Source organism: Triturus cristatus, chromosome 5_2, assembly GCF_964204655.1.
Source record: "Triturus cristatus chromosome 5_2, aTriCri1.1, whole genome shotgun sequence".
Lineage (NCBI taxonomy): Eukaryota > Metazoa > Chordata > Amphibia > Caudata > Salamandridae > Triturus > Triturus cristatus.
Window position 1 is genome coordinate 577,983,725 of NC_140588.1, and position 17,465 is coordinate 578,001,189.

General features: G+C 52.9%; 3 non-coding genes across 3 annotated transcripts; all 3 read right to left on the reverse strand.

Moving 5' to 3' along the window:
* Positions 1 to 4,717: 4,717 nt before the first annotated feature.
* TRNAE-UUC (transfer RNA glutamic acid (anticodon UUC)) lies at positions 4,718 to 4,789 on the reverse strand. Its single transcript has one exon. It is a non-coding gene; the product is annotated as a tRNA-Glu (tRNA).
* A 4,344-nt stretch (positions 4,790 to 9,133) lies between these two features.
* On the reverse strand, positions 9,134 to 9,205 carry TRNAE-UUC (transfer RNA glutamic acid (anticodon UUC)). Its single transcript has one exon. It is a non-coding gene; the product is annotated as a tRNA-Glu (tRNA).
* Positions 9,206 to 13,543: 4,338 nt separating this feature from the next.
* On the reverse strand, positions 13,544 to 13,615 carry TRNAE-UUC (transfer RNA glutamic acid (anticodon UUC)). Its single transcript has one exon. It is a non-coding gene; the product is annotated as a tRNA-Glu (tRNA).
* Positions 13,616 to 17,465: the final 3,850 nt, after the last annotated feature.

Consider the following 17,465-nt stretch of genomic DNA (forward strand, 5'->3'; position numbering starts at 1 on the left):
ATATGTAGGTAAGGGAAGGTTTAGGGACTGGCAAGTGGGGGCACTTGCGCAGTCAGCGCGACGGTCCAGACCGCGCACAGGGTCGGCGGTGGCAGACCCTAGGCACATTTTACATGGCCGCTTTCTGTGGGTGGCGCAACCAGCGCTGCAAGCCCACCAGCAGTATTGGCATTCACAAGCCCTGGCACCCCTGGTGCACTTTACTGGGGACTGACAGTGAATCCAATAAACCAATCATGAACATCAATTTACAGGTACATTTTACCTAGGGAGCACTTGCACTGCGGCACGGATTAGCCGTGGCGCAGTGCCCTGAGCGGACAACACCAGCAAAACAATCGAGGCACACCATCAAAAAGTGGAAGGGAAACTCACGCCAAGGTGCCAGGTCTAACACTTCCTTATTGTGACTAAGCTAACTCCACTGTATAGATTGCCCATAAAGTACGAGTGGGGAAAAGTTAGGTGTCACACAGTGTGTTTGTCATAAGCAATTACCTTTATCCTCCTGCAAAAGCCTTTTTACTCTGCAATCACCTCTTGCTGGACAGCCTACGCTGGAGCAGCCAGCATGAAAAGGGAGCTGAGTAAGGCAGGGTCTAGGGTCTCACCAGGGTGGGCGAGTGGTTAAGGTGTTGGACTTAAGATCCAATGGACAGTTGTCCGCATGGGTTTGAGCCCCGTTCCTGGTATGGGTTTTCAGCGGGTGTGTAGGAACTTGCAAATGCTTTTGTAAAGCATTTTCCTCTGCCCTCCTCACCCTCCCAGTGCCCTTCCTTAACAGTCCCAATTCACGTCTCAGCTGTGGGGTCTGCTGCTACTCTGCACTTAGCATGGATGCTTCCCAAAGCAATGCAGTGCCACCTACGCAGAGCCCCTGCTTAGAGAAATACACCTCCTATGTCTTTTCCCACTGAAGGGAGCAGGAGGAAGTATTTGCTTCCTGGGGAACATAGGCCTGCCACTGGAATTTGTTAACCCGCCTCTTGCGGATTTCTCCCCTTTCTTTGATTTACACCTGCAGGCTCTCCCTTGCCATCGGAGCAGGATCTGCTGATGCAGGCCCGGCTGGATCAAATGTGCAAAGGCTTGTCCCCAGGCCTCGGGAAAAAATTGAGCAGAGATTCCCGCCTCCGCCTCCTGAACGGGCTTCCAAACGGGCAATGCCCTGACGGGTCCCCCACGTCCCATCCTGCCCATGCCCACACCCCTGTATATGAGGGTGACCCATGTCCCTCACCCTCCATGCTCGAACGGAAGACACGTGTGTCCTGAGGGGAGCGCCAGACAGGCATTTCTCCGGCCAGGCAGACCCCTGCAGCACCCGTTAAGCTCCAAAGCCTGTACATTCCCAAGATGCCACTGGTCACTATGCAAATCAGACAGCCCTGGCCACACCCTCTCCGCCGCTCGGCTCTGCTGCTTTCGGTACGTGCAGCTCAGCTTTTTCTTACCCTGAACCAGACTTCCGTTTCAGCAAAAAGGTGGGTTGCAGTGGGTCCGGGATGCCATTTGGAGACAAAGCCTGCGGCCCTGTCAAAGATGACTTCCTGCCGCACACCATGTGGTCAGAAGCCTACGAAAAGAAGCGCACCTCGGAATACAGAATCTCACTTCCTCAAGAGCCTTGCACAAGAGATCTTCCTCCCGCCGAGGAAAAGCAACTCAAAGGGAGCCTTGCGAAAATCAAATTAGGAGCCATATTGCGGGATGCTAGGCAAACTGTTTGTCAGAAAAGCAAATTCATTTTGAGAACCCCTGACCTGCGGGAAGGAAAAGCGTTCAAGGGCAGAAGAAGTACTGTTCCCTGACCGGGAATCGAACCCAGGCTGCGGCGGTGAGAGCGCTGAATCCTAACCACTAGACCACCCACAGCCATACAGCAAAAGTTGCTACACTGCTCTCCTAGTGACAAAGCTCATGGGGGCTGAAAGCATATTTTATTCTACAGCGAATATGAATCAGAACTTGAAAAAACACTCATGATTCCACCAGACTGTTTGTCACTTCCAAGCACAGGCCATCCCCTCCCCCGTGCTACTGAACCGACGAATTCCTGTATAATCGGGATCCCCGGGAAATCACAAGAGGGACACCTAGTGGACGCTGATAGCTCAAAGACAGCTGGTACACCTTCTCACACCTACCTCGTTATTCAGTTTGCTGGAAGAATACATTGCGAATGACCGATTCAAGCGTGCAAGGGAGAAGAGTGCTCCAAAGTAGATGTATACATCGCAGCCGGGTTTTCCAGCAATTTACCTTTCTGATGAGCTGGTACTGCACTTTACGCACACATAGAGCTCCTGACTGGGTGGGGGACTGCGTGCGCATGAAGGTGGCTGAGGGCAATGGGAGCAAAGCAACCTGGGACACAGGGGACCCAGCCCCTTTCCTCTGCTTTCGTCTATAGGTCGGGGTGCCTTTTTAAGGACCTTCGATTAAAAAAAGCTGAGCTGCGTGGACAAATTACGCACGTCTACGTCTTAGAGGGATCTTCTCTGACCGGGAATCGAACCCGGGCCGCAGCAGTGAAAGCGCCGAATCCTAGCCACTAGACCACCAGGGAGGAGATGCTCTTGTGAGCCTGCCTTGCTCACTTCCTTATTGTGACTAAGCTAACTCCACTGTATAGATTGCCCATAAAGTACGAGTGGGGAAAAGTTAGGTGTCACACAGTGTGTTTGTCATAAGAAATTACCTTTATCCTCCTGCAAAAGCCTTTTTACTCTGCAATCACCTCTTGCTGGACAGTCTGCGCTGGAGCAGCCAGCATGAAAAGGGAGCTGAGTAAGGCAGGGCCTAGGGTCTCACCAGGGTGGCCGAGTGGTTAAGGCGTTGGACTTAAGATCCAATGGACAGTTGTCTGCATGGGTTCGAGCCCCAGTCCTGGTATGGGTTTTCAGCGGGTGTGTAGGAACTTGCAGATGCTTTTGTAAAGCATTTTCCTCTGCCCTCCTCACCCTCCCAGTGCCCTTCCTTAACAGTCCCAATTCACGTCTCAGCTGTGGGGTCTGCTGCTACTCTGCACTTAGCATGGATGCTTCCCAAAGCAATGCAGTGCCACCTACGCAGAGCCCCTGCTTAGAGAAATACACCTCCTATGTCTTTTCCCACTGAAGGGAGCAGGAGGAAGTACTTGCTTCCTGGGGAACATGGGCCTGCCACTGGAATTTGTTAACCCGCCTCTTGCGGATTTCTCCCCTTTCTTTGATTTACACCTGCAGGCTCTCCCTTGCCATCGGAGCAGGATCTGCTGATGCAGGCCCGGCTGGATCAAATGTGCAAAGGCTTGTCCCCAGGCCTCGGGAAAAAATTGAGCAGAGATTCCCGCCTCCGCCTCCTCTTGCCTTCCGCACAGGCTTCCAAACGGGCAATGCCCTGACGGGTCCCCCACGCCCCATCCTGCCCATGCCCACACCCCTGTATATGAGGGTGACCCATGTCCCTCACCCTCCATGCTCGAACGGAAGACACGTGTGTCCTGAGGGGAGCGCCAGACAGGCATTTCTCCGGCCAGGCAGACCCCTGCAGCACCCGTTAAGCTCCAAAGCCTGTACATTCCCAAGATGCCACTGGTCACTATGCAAATCAGACAGCCCTGGCCACACCCTCTCCGCCGCTGGGCTCTGCTGCTTTCGGTACGTGCAGCTCAGCTTTTTCTTACCCTGAACTAGACTTCTGTTTCAGCAAAAAGGTGGGTTGAAGTGGGTCCGGGATGCCATTTGGAGACAAAGCCTGCGGCCCTGTCAAAGATGACTTCCTGCCGCACACCATGTGGTCAGAAGCCTACGAAAAGAAGCGCACCTCGGAATACAGAATCTCACTTCCTCAAGAGCCTTGCACAAGAGATTTTCCTCCCGCCGAGGCAAGCAACTCAAAGGGAACCTTGCGAAAATCAAATTAGGAGCCATATTGCGGGATGCTAGGCAAACTGTTTGTCAGAAAAGCAAATTCATTTTGAGAAGCCCTGACCTGCGGGAAGGAAAAGCGTTCAAGGGCAGAAGAATTACTGTTCCCTGACCGGGAATCGAACCCAGGCCGCGGCGGTGAGAGCGCCGAATCCTAACCACTAGACCACCAGGGAACCCACAGCCCTACAGCAAAAGTTCCTACACTGCTCTCCTAGTGACAAAGCTCATGGGGGCTGAAAGCATATTTTATTCTACAGCGAATATGAATCAGAACTTGAAAAAACACTCATGATTCCACCAGACTGTTTGCCACTTCCAAGCACAGGCCATCCCCTCCCCCGTGCTACTGAACCGACGAATTCCTGTACAATCGGGATCTCCGGGAAATCACAAGAGGGACACCTAGTGGCCGCTGATAGCTCAAAGACAGCTGGTACACCTTCTCACACCTACCTCGTTATTCAGCTTGCTGGAAGAATACATTGCGAATGACCGATTCAAGAGTGCAAGGGAGAAGAGTGCTCCAAAGTAGATGTATACATCGCAGCCGGGTTTTCCAGCAATTTACATTTCTGATGAGCTGGTACTGCACTTTACGCCCACATAGAGCACGTGACTGGGTGGGGGACTGCGTGCGCATGAAGGTGGCTGAGGGCAATGGGAGCAAAGCAACCTGGGACACAGGGGACCCAGCCCCTTTCCTCTGCTTTCGTCTATAGGTCGGGGTGCCTTTTTAAGGACCTTCGATTAAAAAAAGCTGAGCTGCGTGGACAAATTATGCACGTCTACGTCTTAGAGGGATTTTCCCTGACCGGGAATCGAACCCGGGCCGCGGCGGTGAAAGCGCCGAATCCTAGCCACTAGACCACCAGGGAGGAGATGCTCTTGTGAGCCTGCCTTGCTCACTTCCTTATTGTGACTAAGCTAACTCCACTGTATAGATTGCCCATAAAGTACGAGTGGGAAAAAGTTAGGTGTCACACAGTGTGTTTGTCATAAGCAATTACCTTTATCCTCCTGCAAAAGCCTTTTTACTCTGCAATCACCTCTTGCTGGACAGCCTGCGCTGGAGCAGCCAGCATGAAAAGGGAGCTGAGTAAGGCAGGGCCTAGGGTCTCACCAGGGTGGCCGAGTGGTTAAGGTGTTGGACTTAAGATCCAATGGACAGTTGTCCGCATGGGTTCGAGCCCCATTCCTAATATGGGTTTTCAGCGGGTGTGTAGGAACTTGCAGATGCTTTTGTAAAGCATTTTCCTCTGCCCTCCTCACCCTCCCAGTGCCCTTCCTTAACAGTCCCAATTCACGTCTCAGCTGTGGGGTCTGCTGCTACTCTGCACTTAGCATGGATGCTTCCCAAAGCAATGCAGTGCCACCTACGCAGAGCCCCTGCTTAGAGAAATACACCTCCTATGTCTTTTCCCACTGAAGGGAGCAGGAGGAAGTACTTGCTTCCTGGGGAACATGGGCCTGCCACTGGAATTTGTTAACCCGCCTCTTGCGGATTTCTCCCCTTTCTTTGATTTACACCTGCAGGCTCTCCCTTGCCATCGGAGCAGGATCTGCTGATGCAGGCCCGGCTGGATCAAATGTGCAAAGGCTTGTCCCCAGGCCTCGGGAAAAAATTGAGCAGAGATTCCCGCCTCCGCCTCCTCTTGCCTTCCGAACAGGCTTCCAAACGGGCAATGCCCTGATGGGTCCCCCACGTCCCATCCTGCCCATGCCCACACCCCTGTATATGAGGGTGACCCATGTCCCTCACCCTCCATGCTCGAACGGAAGACACGTGTGTCCTGAGGGGAGCGCCAGACAGGCATTTCTCCGGCCAGGCAGACCCCTGCAGCACCCGTTAAGCTCCAAAGCCTGTACATTCCCAAGATGCCACTGGTCACTATGCAAATCAGACAGCCCTGGCCACACCCTCTCCGCCGCTGGGCTCTGCTGCTTTCGGTACGTGCAGCTCAGCTTTTTCTTACCCTGAACCAGACTTCCGTTTCAGCAAAAAGGTGGGTTGCAGTGGGTCCGGGATGCCATTTGGAGACAAAGCCTGCGGCCCTGTCAAAGATGACTTCCTGCCGCACACCATGTGGTCAGAAGCCTACGAAAAGAAGTGCACCTCGGAATACAGAATCTCACTTCCTCAAGAGCCTTGCACAAGAGATCTTCCTCCCGCCGAGGAAAAGCAACTCAAAGGGAACCTTGCGAAAATCAAATTAGGAGCCATATTGCGGGATGCTAGGCAAACTGTTTGTCAGAAAAGCAAATTCATTTTGAGAAGCCCTGACCTGCGGGAAGGAAAAGCGTTCAAGGGCAGAAGAAGGACTGTTCCCGGACCGGAAATCGAACCCAGGCTGCGGCGGTGAGAGCGCTGAACCCTAACCACTAGACCACCAGGGAACCCACAGCCATGCAGCAAAAGTTGCTACACTGCTCTCCTAGTGACAAAGCTCATGGGGGCTGAAAGCATATTTTATTCTACAGCGAATATGAATCAGAACTTGAAAAAACACTCATGATTCCACCAGACTGTTTGTCACTTCCAAGCACAGGCCATCCCCTCCCCCGTGCTACTGAACCGACGAATTCCTGTACAATCGGGATCCCCGGGAAATCACAAAAGGGACACCTAGTGGCCGCTGATAGCTCAAAGACAGCTGGTACACCTTCTCACACCTACCTCGTTATTCAGTTTGCTGGAAGAATACATTGCGAATGACCGATTCAAGAGTGCAAGGGAGAAGAGTGCTCCAAAGTAGATGTATACATCGCAGCCGGGTTTTCCAGCAATTTACCTTTCTGATGAGCTGGTACTGCACTTTACGCCCACATAGAGCACCTGACTGGGTGGGGGACTGCGTGCGCATGAAGGTGGCTGAGGGCAATGGGAGCAAAGCAACCTGGGACACAGGGGACCCAGCCCCTTTCCTCTGCTTTCGTCTATAGGTCGGGGTGCCTTTTTAAGGACCTTCGATTAAAAAAAGCTGAGCTGCGTGGACAAATTACGCACGTCTACGTCTTAGAGGGAACTTCAATGACCGGGAATCGAACCCGGGCCACGGCAGTGAAAGCGCCGAATCCTAGCCACTAGACCACCAGGGAGGAGATGCTCTTGTGAGCCTGCCTTGCTCACTTCCTTATTGTGACTAAGCTAACTCCACTGTATAGATTGCCCATAAAGTACGAGTGGGGAAAAGTTAGGTGTCACACAGTGTGTTTGTCATAAGCAATTACCTTTATCCTCCTGCAAAAGCCTTTTTACTCTGCAATCACCTCTTGCTGGACAGCCTGCGCTGGAGCAGCCAGCATGAAAAGGGAGCTGAGTAAGGCAGGGCCTAGGGTCTCACCAGGGTGGCCCAGTGGTTAAGGCGTTGGATTTAAGATCCAATGGACAGTTGTCCGCATGGGTTCGAGCCCCAGTCCTGGTATGGGTTTTCAGCAGGTGTGTAGGAACTTGCAGATGCTTTTGTAAAGCATTTTCCTCTGCCCTCCTCACCCTCCCAGTGCCCTTCCTTAACAGTCCCAATTCACGTCTCAGCTGTGGGGTCTGCTGCTACTCTGCACTTAGCATGGATGCTTCCGTAGCCCCTGCTTAGAGAAATACACCTCCTATGTCTTTTCCCACTGAAGGGAGCAGGAGGAAGTACTTGCTTCCTGGGGAACATGGACCTGCCACTGGAATTTGTTAACCCGCCTCTTGCGGATTTCTCCCCTTTCTTTGATTTACACCTGCAGGCTCTCCCTTGTCATCGGAGCAGGATCTGCTGATGCAGGCCCGGCTGGATCTAATGTGCAAAGGCTTGTCCCCAGGCCTCGGGAAAAAATTGAGCAGAGATTCCCGCCTCCGCCTCCTCTTGCCTTCCGAACAGGCTTCCAAACGGGCAATGCCCTGACGGGTCCCCCACACCCCATCCTGCCCATGCCCACACCCCTGTATATGAGGGTGACTCATGTCCCTCACCCTCCATGCTCGAACGGAAGACACGTGTGTCCTGAGGGGAGCGCCAGACAGGCATTTCTCCGGCCAGGCAGACCCCTGCAGCACCCGTTAAGCTCCAAAGCCTGTACATTCCCAAGATGCCACTGGTCACTATGCAAATCAGACAGCCCTGGCCACACCCTCTCCGCCGCTGGGCTCTGCTGCTTTCGGTACGTGCAGCTCAGCTTTTTCTTACCCTGAACCAGACTTCCGTTTCAGCAAAAAGGTGGGTTGCAGTGGGTCCGGGATGCCATTTGGAGACAAAGCCTGCGGCCCTGTCAAAGATGACTTCCTGCCGCACACCATGTGGTCAGAAGCCTACGAAAAGAAGCGCACCTCAGAATACAGAATCTCACTTCCTCAAGAGCCTTGCACAAGAGATTTTCCTCCCGCCGAGGAAAGCAACTCAAAGGGAACCTTGCGAAAATCAAATTAGGAGCCATATTGCGGGATGCTAGGCAAACTGTTTGTCAGAAAAGCAAATTCATTTTGAGAAGCCCTGACCTGCGGGAAGGAAAAGCGTTCAAGGGCAGAAGAAGGACTGTTCCCTGACCGGGAATCGAACCCGGGCCGCGGCAGTGAGAGCGCCGAATCCTAACTACTAGACCACCAGGGAACCCACAGCCATACAGCAAAAGTTGCTACACTGCTCTCCTAGTGACAAAGCTCATGGGGGCTGAAAGCATATTTTATTCTACAGCGAATATGAATCAGAACTTGAAAAAACACTCATGATTCCACCAGACTGTTTGTCACTTCCAAGCACAGGCCATCCCCTCCCCCGTGCTACTGAACCGACGAATTCCTGTACAATCGGGATCCCCGGGAAATCACAAGAGGGACACCTAGTGGCCGCTGATAGCTCAAAGACAGCTGGTACACCTTCTCACACCTACCTCGTTATTCAGCTTGCTGGAAGAATACATTGCGAATGACCGATTCAAGAGTGCAAGGGAGAAGAGTGCTCCAAAGTAGATGTATACATCGCAGCCGGGTTTTCCAGCAATTTACCTTTCTGATGAGCTGGTACTGCACTTTACGCCCACATAGAGCACCTGACTGGGTGGGGGACTGCGTGCGCCTGAAGGTGGCTGAGGGCAATGGGAGCAAAGCAACCTGGGACACAGGGGACCCAGCCCCTTTCCTCTGCTTTCGTCTATAGGTCGGGGTGCCTTTTTAAGGACCTTCGATTAAAAAAAGCTGAGCTGCGTGGACAAATTACGCACGTCTACGTCTTAAAGGGATCTTCCCTGACCGGGAATCGAACCCGGGCCACGGCGGTGAAAGCGCCGAATCCTAGCCACTAGACCACCAGGGAGGAGATGCTCTTGTGAGCCTGCCTTGCTCACTTCCTTATTGTGACTAAGCTAACTCCACTGTATAGATTGTCCATAAAGTACGAGTGGGGAAAAGTTAGGTGTCACACAGTGTGTTTGTCATAAGCAATTACCTTTATCCTCCTGCAAAAGCCTTTTTACTCTGCAATCACCTCTTGCTGGACAGCCTGCGCTGGAGCAGCCAGCATGAAAAGGGAGCTGAGTAAGGCAGGGTCTAGGGTCTCACCAGGGTGGCCGAGTGGTTAAGGCGTTGGACTTAAGATCCAATGGACAGTTGTCAGCATGGGTTCGAGCGCCATTCCTGGTATGGGTTTTCAGCGGGTGTGTAGGAACTTGCAGATGCTTCTGTAAAGCATTTTCCTCTGCCCTCCTCACCCTCCCAGTGCCCTTCCTTAACAGTCCCAATTCACGTCTCAGCTGTGGGGTCTGCTGCTACTCTGCACTTAGCATGGATGCTTCCCAAAGCAATGCAGTGCCACCTACGCAGAGCCCCTGCTTAGAGAAATACACCTCCTATGTCTTTTCCCACTGAAGGGAGCAGGAGGAAGTACTTGCTTCCTGGGGAACATGGGCCTGCCACTGGAATTTGTTAACCCGCCTCTTGCGGATTTCTCCCCTTTCTTTGATTTACACCTGCAGGCTCTCCCTTGCCATCGGAGCAGGATCTGCTGATGCAGGCCCGGCTGGATCAAATGTGCAAAGGCTTGTCCCCAGGCCTCGGGAAAAAATTGAGCAGAGATTCCCGCCTCCGCCTCCTCTTGCCTTCCGAACAGGCTTCCAAACGGGCAATGCCCTGATGGGTCCCCCACGTCCCATCCTGCCCATGCCCACACCCCTGTATATGAGGGTGACCCATGTCCCTCACCCTCCATGCTCGAACGGAAGACACGTGTGTCCTGAGGGGAGCGCCAGACAGGCATTTCTCCGGCCAGGCAGACCCCTGCAGCACCCGTTAAGCTCCAAAGCCTGTACATTCCCAAGATGCCACTGGTCACTATGCAAATCAGACAGCCCTGGCCACACCCTCTCCGCCGCTGGGCTCTGCTGCTTTCGGTACGTGCAGCTCAGCTTTTTCTTACCCTGAACCAGACTTCCGTTTCAGCAAAAAGGTGGGTTGCAGTGGGTCCGGGACGCCATTTGGAGACAAAGCCTGCGGCCCTGTCAAAGATGACTTCCTGCCGCACACCATGTGGTCAGAAGCCTACGAAAAGAAGTGCACCTCGGAATACAGAATCTCACTTCCTCAAGAGCCTTGCACAAGAGATCTTCCTCCCGCCGAGGAAAAGCAACTCAAAGGGAACCTTGCGAAAATCAAATTAGGAGCCATATTGCGGGATGCTAGGCAAACTGTTTGTCAGAAAAGCAAATTCATTTTGAGAAGCCCTGACCTGCGGGAAGGAAAAGCGTTCAAGGGCAGAAGAAGGACTGTTCCCGGACCGGGAATCGAACCCAGGCTGCGGCGGTGAGAGCGCTGAACCCTAACCACTAGACCACCAGGGAACCCACAGCCATGCAGCAAAAGTTGCTACACTGCTCTCCTAGTGACAAAGCTCATGGGGGCTGAAAGCATATTTTATTCTACAGCGAATATGAATCAGAACTTGAAAAAACACTCATGATTCCACCAGACTGTTTGTCACTTCCAAGCACAGGCCATCCCCTCCCCCGTGCTACTGAACCGACGAATTCCTGTACAATCGGGATCCCCGGGAAATCACAAAAGGGACACCTAGTGGCCGCTGATAGCTCAAAGACAGCTGGTACACCTTCTCACACCTACCTCGTTATTCAGTTTGCTGGAAGAATACATTGCGAATGACCGATTCAAGAGTGCAAGGGAGAAGAGTGCTCCAAAGTAGATGTATACATCGCAGCCGGGTTTTCCAGCAATTTACCTTTCTGATGAGCTGGTACTGCACTTTACGCCCACATAGAGCACCTGACTGGGTGGGGGACTGCGTGCGCATGAAGGTGGCTGAGGGCAATGGGAGCAAAGCAACCTGGGACACAGGGGACCCAGCCCCTTTCCTCTGCTTTCGTCTATAGGTCGGGGTGCCTTTTTAAGGACCTTCGATTAAAAAAAGCTGAGCTGCGTGGACAAATTACGCACGTCTACGTCTTAGAGGGAACTTCAATGACCGGGAATCGAACCCGGGCCACGGCAGTGAAAGCGCCGAATCCTAGCCACTAGACCACCAGGGAGGAGATGCTCTTGTGAGCCTGCCTTGCTCACTTCCTTATTGTGACTAAGCTAACTCCACTGTATAGATTGCCCATAAAGTACGAGTGGGGAAAAGTTAGGTGTCACACAGTGTGTTTGTCATAAGCAATTACCTTTATCCTCCTGCAAAAGCCTTTTTACTCTGCAATCACCTCTTGCTGGACAGCCTGCGCTGGAGCAGCCAGCATGAAAAGGGAGCTGAGTAAGGCAGGGCCTAGGGTCTCACCAGGGTGGCCCAGTGGTTAAGGCGTTGGACTTAAGATCCAATGGACAGTTATCCGCATGGGTTCGAGCCCCAGTCCTGGTATGGGTTTTCAGCAGGTGTGTAGGAACTTGCAGATGCTTTTGTAAAGCATTTTCCTCTGCCCTCCTCACCCTCCCAGTGCCCTTCCTTAACAGTCCCAATTCACGTCTCAGCTGTGGGGTCTGCTGCTACTCTGCACTTAGCATGGATGCTTCCGTAGCCCCTGCTTAGAGAAATACACCTCCTATGTCTTTTCCCACTGAAGGGAGCAGGAGGAAGTACTTGCTTCCTGGGGAACATGGACCTGCCACTGGAATTTGTTAACCCGCCTCTTGCGGATTTCTCCCCTTTCTTTGATTTACACCTGCAGGCTCTCCCTTGTCATCGGAGCAGGATCTGCTGATGCAGGCCCGGCTGGATCTAATGTGCAAAGGCTTGTCCCCAGGCCTCGGGAAACAATTGAGCAGAGATTCCCGCCTCCGCCTCCTCTTGCCTTCCGAACAGGCTTCCAAACGGGCAATGCCCTGACGGGTCCCCCACACCCCATCCTGCCCATGCCCACACCCCTGTATATGAGGGTGACTCATGTCCCTCACCCTCCATGCTCGAACGGAAGACACGTGTGTCCTGAGGGGAGCGCCAGACAGGCATTTCTCCGGCCAGGCAGACCCCTGCAGCACCCGTTAAGCTCCAAAGCCTGTACATTCCCAAGATGCCACTGGTCACTATGCAAATCAGACAGCCCTGGCCACACCCTCTCCGCCGCTGGGCTCTGCTGCTTTCGGTACGTGCAGCTCAGCTTTTTCTTACCCTGAACCAGACTTCCGTTTCAGCAAAAAGGTGGGTTGCAGTGGGTCCGGGATGCCATTTGGAGACAAAGCCTGCGGCCCTGTCAAAGATGACTTCCTGCCGCACACCATGTGGTCAGAAGCCTACGAAAAGAAGCGCACCTCAGAATACAGAATCTCACTTCCTCAAGAGCCTTGCACAAGAGATTTTCCTCCCGCCGAGGAAAGCAACTCAAAGGGAACCTTGCGAAAATCAAATTAGGAGCCATATTGCGGGATGCTAGGCAAACTGTTTGTCAGAAAAGCAAATTCATTTTGAGAAGCCCTGACCTGCGGGAAGGAAAAGCGTTCAAGGGCAGAAGAAGGACTGTTCCCTGACCGGGAATCGAACACGGGCCGCGGCAGTGAGAGCGCCGAATCCTAACTACTAGACCACCAGGGAACCCACAGCCATACAGCAAAAGTTGCTACACTGCTCTCCTAGTGACAAAGCTCATGGGGGCTGAAAGCATATTTTATTCTACAGCGAATATGAATCAGAACTTGAAAAAACACTCATGATTCCACCAGACTGTTTGTCACTTCCAAGCACAGGCCATCCCCTCCCCCGTGCTACTGAACCGACGAATTCCTGTACAATCGGGATCCCCGGGAAATCACAAGAGGGACACCTAGTGGCCGCTGATAGCTCAAAGACAGCTGGTACACCTTCTCACACCTACCTCGTTATTCAGCTTGCTGGAAGAATACATTGCGAATGACCGATTCAAGAGTGCAAGGGAGAAGAGTGCTCCAAAGTAGATGTATACATCGCAGCCGGGTTTTCCAGCAATTTACCTTTCTGATGAGCTGGTACTGCACTTTACGCCCACATAGAGCACCTGACTGGGTGGGGGACTGCGTGCGCCTGAAGGTGGCTGAGGGCAATGGGAGCAAAGCAACCTGGGACACAGGGGACCCAGCCCCTTTCCTCTGCTTTCGTCTATAGGTCGGGGTGCCTTTTTAAGGACCTTCGATTAAAAAAAGCTGAGCTGCGTGGACAAATTACGCACGTCTACAAGGGATCTTCCCTGACCGGGAATCGAACCCGGGCCACGGCGGTGAAAGCGCCGAATCCTAGCCACTAGACCACCAGGGAGGAGATGCTCTTGTGAGCCTGCCTTGCTCACTTCCTTATTGTGACTAAGCTAACTCCACTGTATAGATTGTCCATAAAGTACGAGTGGGGAAAAGTTAGGTGTCACACAGTGTGTTTGTCATAAGCAATTACCTTTATCCTCCTGCAAAAGCCTTTTTACTCTGCAATCACCTCTTGCTGGACAGCCTGCGCTGGAGCAGCCAGCATGAAAAGGGAGCTGAGTAAGGCAGGGTCTAGGGTCTCACCAGGGTGGCCGAGTGGTTAAGGCGTTGGACTTAAGATCCAATGGACAGTTGTCAGCATGGGTTCGAGCGCCATTCCTGGTATGGGTTTTCAGCGGGTGTGTAGGAACTTGCAGATGCTTTTGTAAAGCATTTTCCTCTGCCCTCCTCACCCTCCCAGTGCCCTTCCTTAACAGTCCCAATTCACGTCTCAGCTGTGGGGTCTGCTGCTACTCTGCACTTAGCATGGATGCTTCCCAAGCCCCTGCTTAGAGAAATACACCTCCTATGTCTTTTCCCACTGAAGGGAGCAGGAGGAAGTACTTGCTTCCTGGGGAACATGGGCCTGCCACTGGAATTTGTTAACCCGCCTCTTGCGGATTTCTCCCCTTTCTTTGATTTACACCTGCAGGCTCTCCCTTGTCATCAGAGCAGGATCTGCTGATGCAGGCCCGGCTGGATCAAATGTGCAAAGGCTTGTCCCCAGGCCTCGGGAAAAAATTGAGCAGAGATTCCCGCCTCCTCTTGCCTTCCGAACAGGCTTCCAAACGGGCAATGCCCTGACGGGTCCCCCACGCCCCATCCTGCCCATGCCCACACCCCTGTATATGAGGGTGACCCATGTCCCTCACCCTCCATGCTCGAACGGAAGACACGTGTGTCCTGAGGGGAGCGCCAGACAGGCATTTCTCCGGCCAGGCAGACCCCTGCAGCACCCGTTAAGCTCCAAAGCCTGTACATTCCCAAGATGCCACTGGACACTATGCAAATCAGACAGCCCTGGCCACACCCTCTCCGCCGCTGGGCTCTGCTGCTTTCGGTACGTGCAGCTCAGCTTTTTCTTACCCTGAACCAGACTTCCGTTTCAGCAAAAAGGTGGGTTGTAGTGGGTCCGGGATGCCATTTGGAGACAAAGCCTGCGGCCCTGTCAAAGATGACTTCCTGCCGCACACCATGTGGTCAGAAGCCTACGAAAAGAAGCGCACCTCGGAATACAGAATCTCACTTCCTCAAGAGCCTTGCACAAGAGATTTTCCTCCCGCCGAGGAAAGCAACTCAAAGGGAACCTTGCGAAAATCAAATTAGGAGCCATATTGCGGGATGCTAGGCAAACTGTTTGTCAGAAAAGCAAATTCATTTTGAGAAGCCCTGACCTGCGGGAAGGAAAAGCGTTCAAGGGCAGAAGAAGGACTGTTCCTTGAACGGGAATCGAACCCGGGCCGCGGCGGTGAGAGCGCCGAATCCTAACCACTAGACAATCAAGGAAACCACAGCCATGCAGCAAAAGTTGCTACACTGCTCTCCTAGTGACAAAGCTCATGGGGGCTGAAAGCATATTTTATTCTACAGCGAATATGAATCAGAACTTGAAAAAACACTCAAGATTCCACCAGACTGTTTGTCACTTCCAAGCACAGGCCATCCCCTCCCCCGTGCTACTGAACCGACGAATTCCTGTACAATCGGGATCCCCGGGAAATCACAAGAGGGACACCTAGTGGCCGCTGATAGCTCAAAGACAGCTGGTACACCTTCTCACACCTACCTCGTTATTCAGCTTGCTGGAAGAATACATTGCGAATGACCGATTCAAGAGTGCAAGGGAGAAGAGTGGTCCAAAGTAGATGTATACATCGCAGCCGGGTTTTCCAGCAATTTACCTTTCTGATGAGCTGGTACTGCACTTTACTCCCACATAGAGCACCTGACTGGGTGGGGGACTGCGTGCGCATGAAGGTGGCTGAGGGCAATGGGAGCAAAGCAACCTGGGACACAGGGGACCCAGCCCCTTTCCTCTGCTTTCGTCTATAGGTCGGGGTGCCTTTTTAAGGACCTTCGATTAAAAAAAGCTGAGCTGCGTGGACAAATTACGCACGTCTTAGAGGGATCTTCCCTGACCTGGAATCGAACCCGGGCCGCGGCGGTGAAAGCGCCGAATCCTAGCCACTAGACCATCAGCGAGGAGATGCTCTTGTGAGCCTGCCTTGCTCACTTCCTTATTGTGACTAAGCTAACTCCACTGTAAAGATTGCCCATAAGGTACGAGTGGGGAAAAGTTAGGTGTCACACAGTGTGTTTGTCATAAGCAATTACCTTTATCCTCCTGCAAAAGCCTTTTTACTCTGCAATCACCTCTTGCTGGACAGCCTGCGCTGGAGCAGCCAGCATGAAAAGGGAGCTGAGTAAGGCAGGGCCTAGGGTCTCACCAGGGTGGCCGAGTGGTTAAGGCGTTGGACTGAAGATCCAATGGACAGTTGTCCGCATGGGTTCCAGCCCCATTCCAGGTATGGGTTTTCAGCGGGCGTGTAGGAACTTGCAGATGCTTTTGTAAAGCATTTTCCTCTGCCCTCCTCACCCTCCCAGTGCCCTTCCTTAACAGTCCCAATTCACGTCTCAGCTGTGGGGTCTGCTGCTACTCTGCACTTAGCATGGATGCTTCCTAAAGCAATGCAGTGCCACCTACGCAGAGCCCCTGCTTAGAGAAATACACCTCCTATGTCTTTTCCCACTGAAGGGAGCAGGAGGAAGTACTTGCTTCCTGGGGAACATGGGCCTGCCACTGGAATTTGTTAACCCGCCTCTTGCGGATTTCTCCCCTTTCTTTGATTTACACCTGCAGGCTCTCCCTTGCCATCGGAGCAGGATCTGCTGATGCAGGCCCGGCTGGATCAAATGTGCAAAGGCTTGTCCCCAGGCCTCGGGAAAAAATTGAGCAGAGATTCCCGCCTCCGCCTCCTCTTGCCTTCCGAACAGGCTTCCAAACGGGCAATGCCCTGACGGGTTCCCCACGCCCCATCCTGCCCATGCCCACACCCCTGTATATGAGGGTGACCCATGTCCCTCACCCTCCATGCTCGAATGGAAGACACGTGTGTCCTGAGGGGAGCGCCAGACAGGCATTTCTCCGGCCAGGCAGACCCCTGCAGCACCCGTTAAGCTCCAAAGCCTGTACATTCCCAAGATGCCACTGGTCACTATGCAAATCAGACAGCCCTGGCCACACCCTCTCCGCCGCTGGGCTCTGCTGCTTTCGGTACGTGCAGCTCAGCTTTTTCTTACCCTGAACCAGACCTCCGTTTCAGCAAAAAGGTGGGTTGCAGTGGGTCCGGGATGCCATTTGGAGACAAAGCCTGCGGCCCTGTCAAAGATGACTTCCTGCCGCACACCATGTGGTCAGAAGCCTACGAAAAGAAGCGCACCTCGGAATACAGAATCTCACTTCCTCAAGAGCCTTGCACAAGAGATTTTCCTCCCGCCGAGGAAAGCAACTCAAAGGGAACCTTGCGAAAATCAAATTAGGAGACATATTGCGGGATGCTAGGCAAACTGTTTGTCAGAAAAGCAAATTCATTTTGAGAAGCCCTGACCTGCGGGAAGGAAAAGCGTTCAAGGGCAGAAGAAGGACTGTTCCCTGACCGGGAATCGAACCCGGGCCGCAGCGGTGAGAGCGCCGAATCCTAACCACTAGACCACCAGGGAACCCACAGCCATACACCAAAAGTTCCTACACTGCTCTCCTAGTGACAAAGCTCATGGGGGCTGAAAGCATATTTTATTCTACAGCGAATATGAATCAGAACTTGAAAAAACACTCATGATTCCACCAGACTGTTTGTCACTTCCAAGCA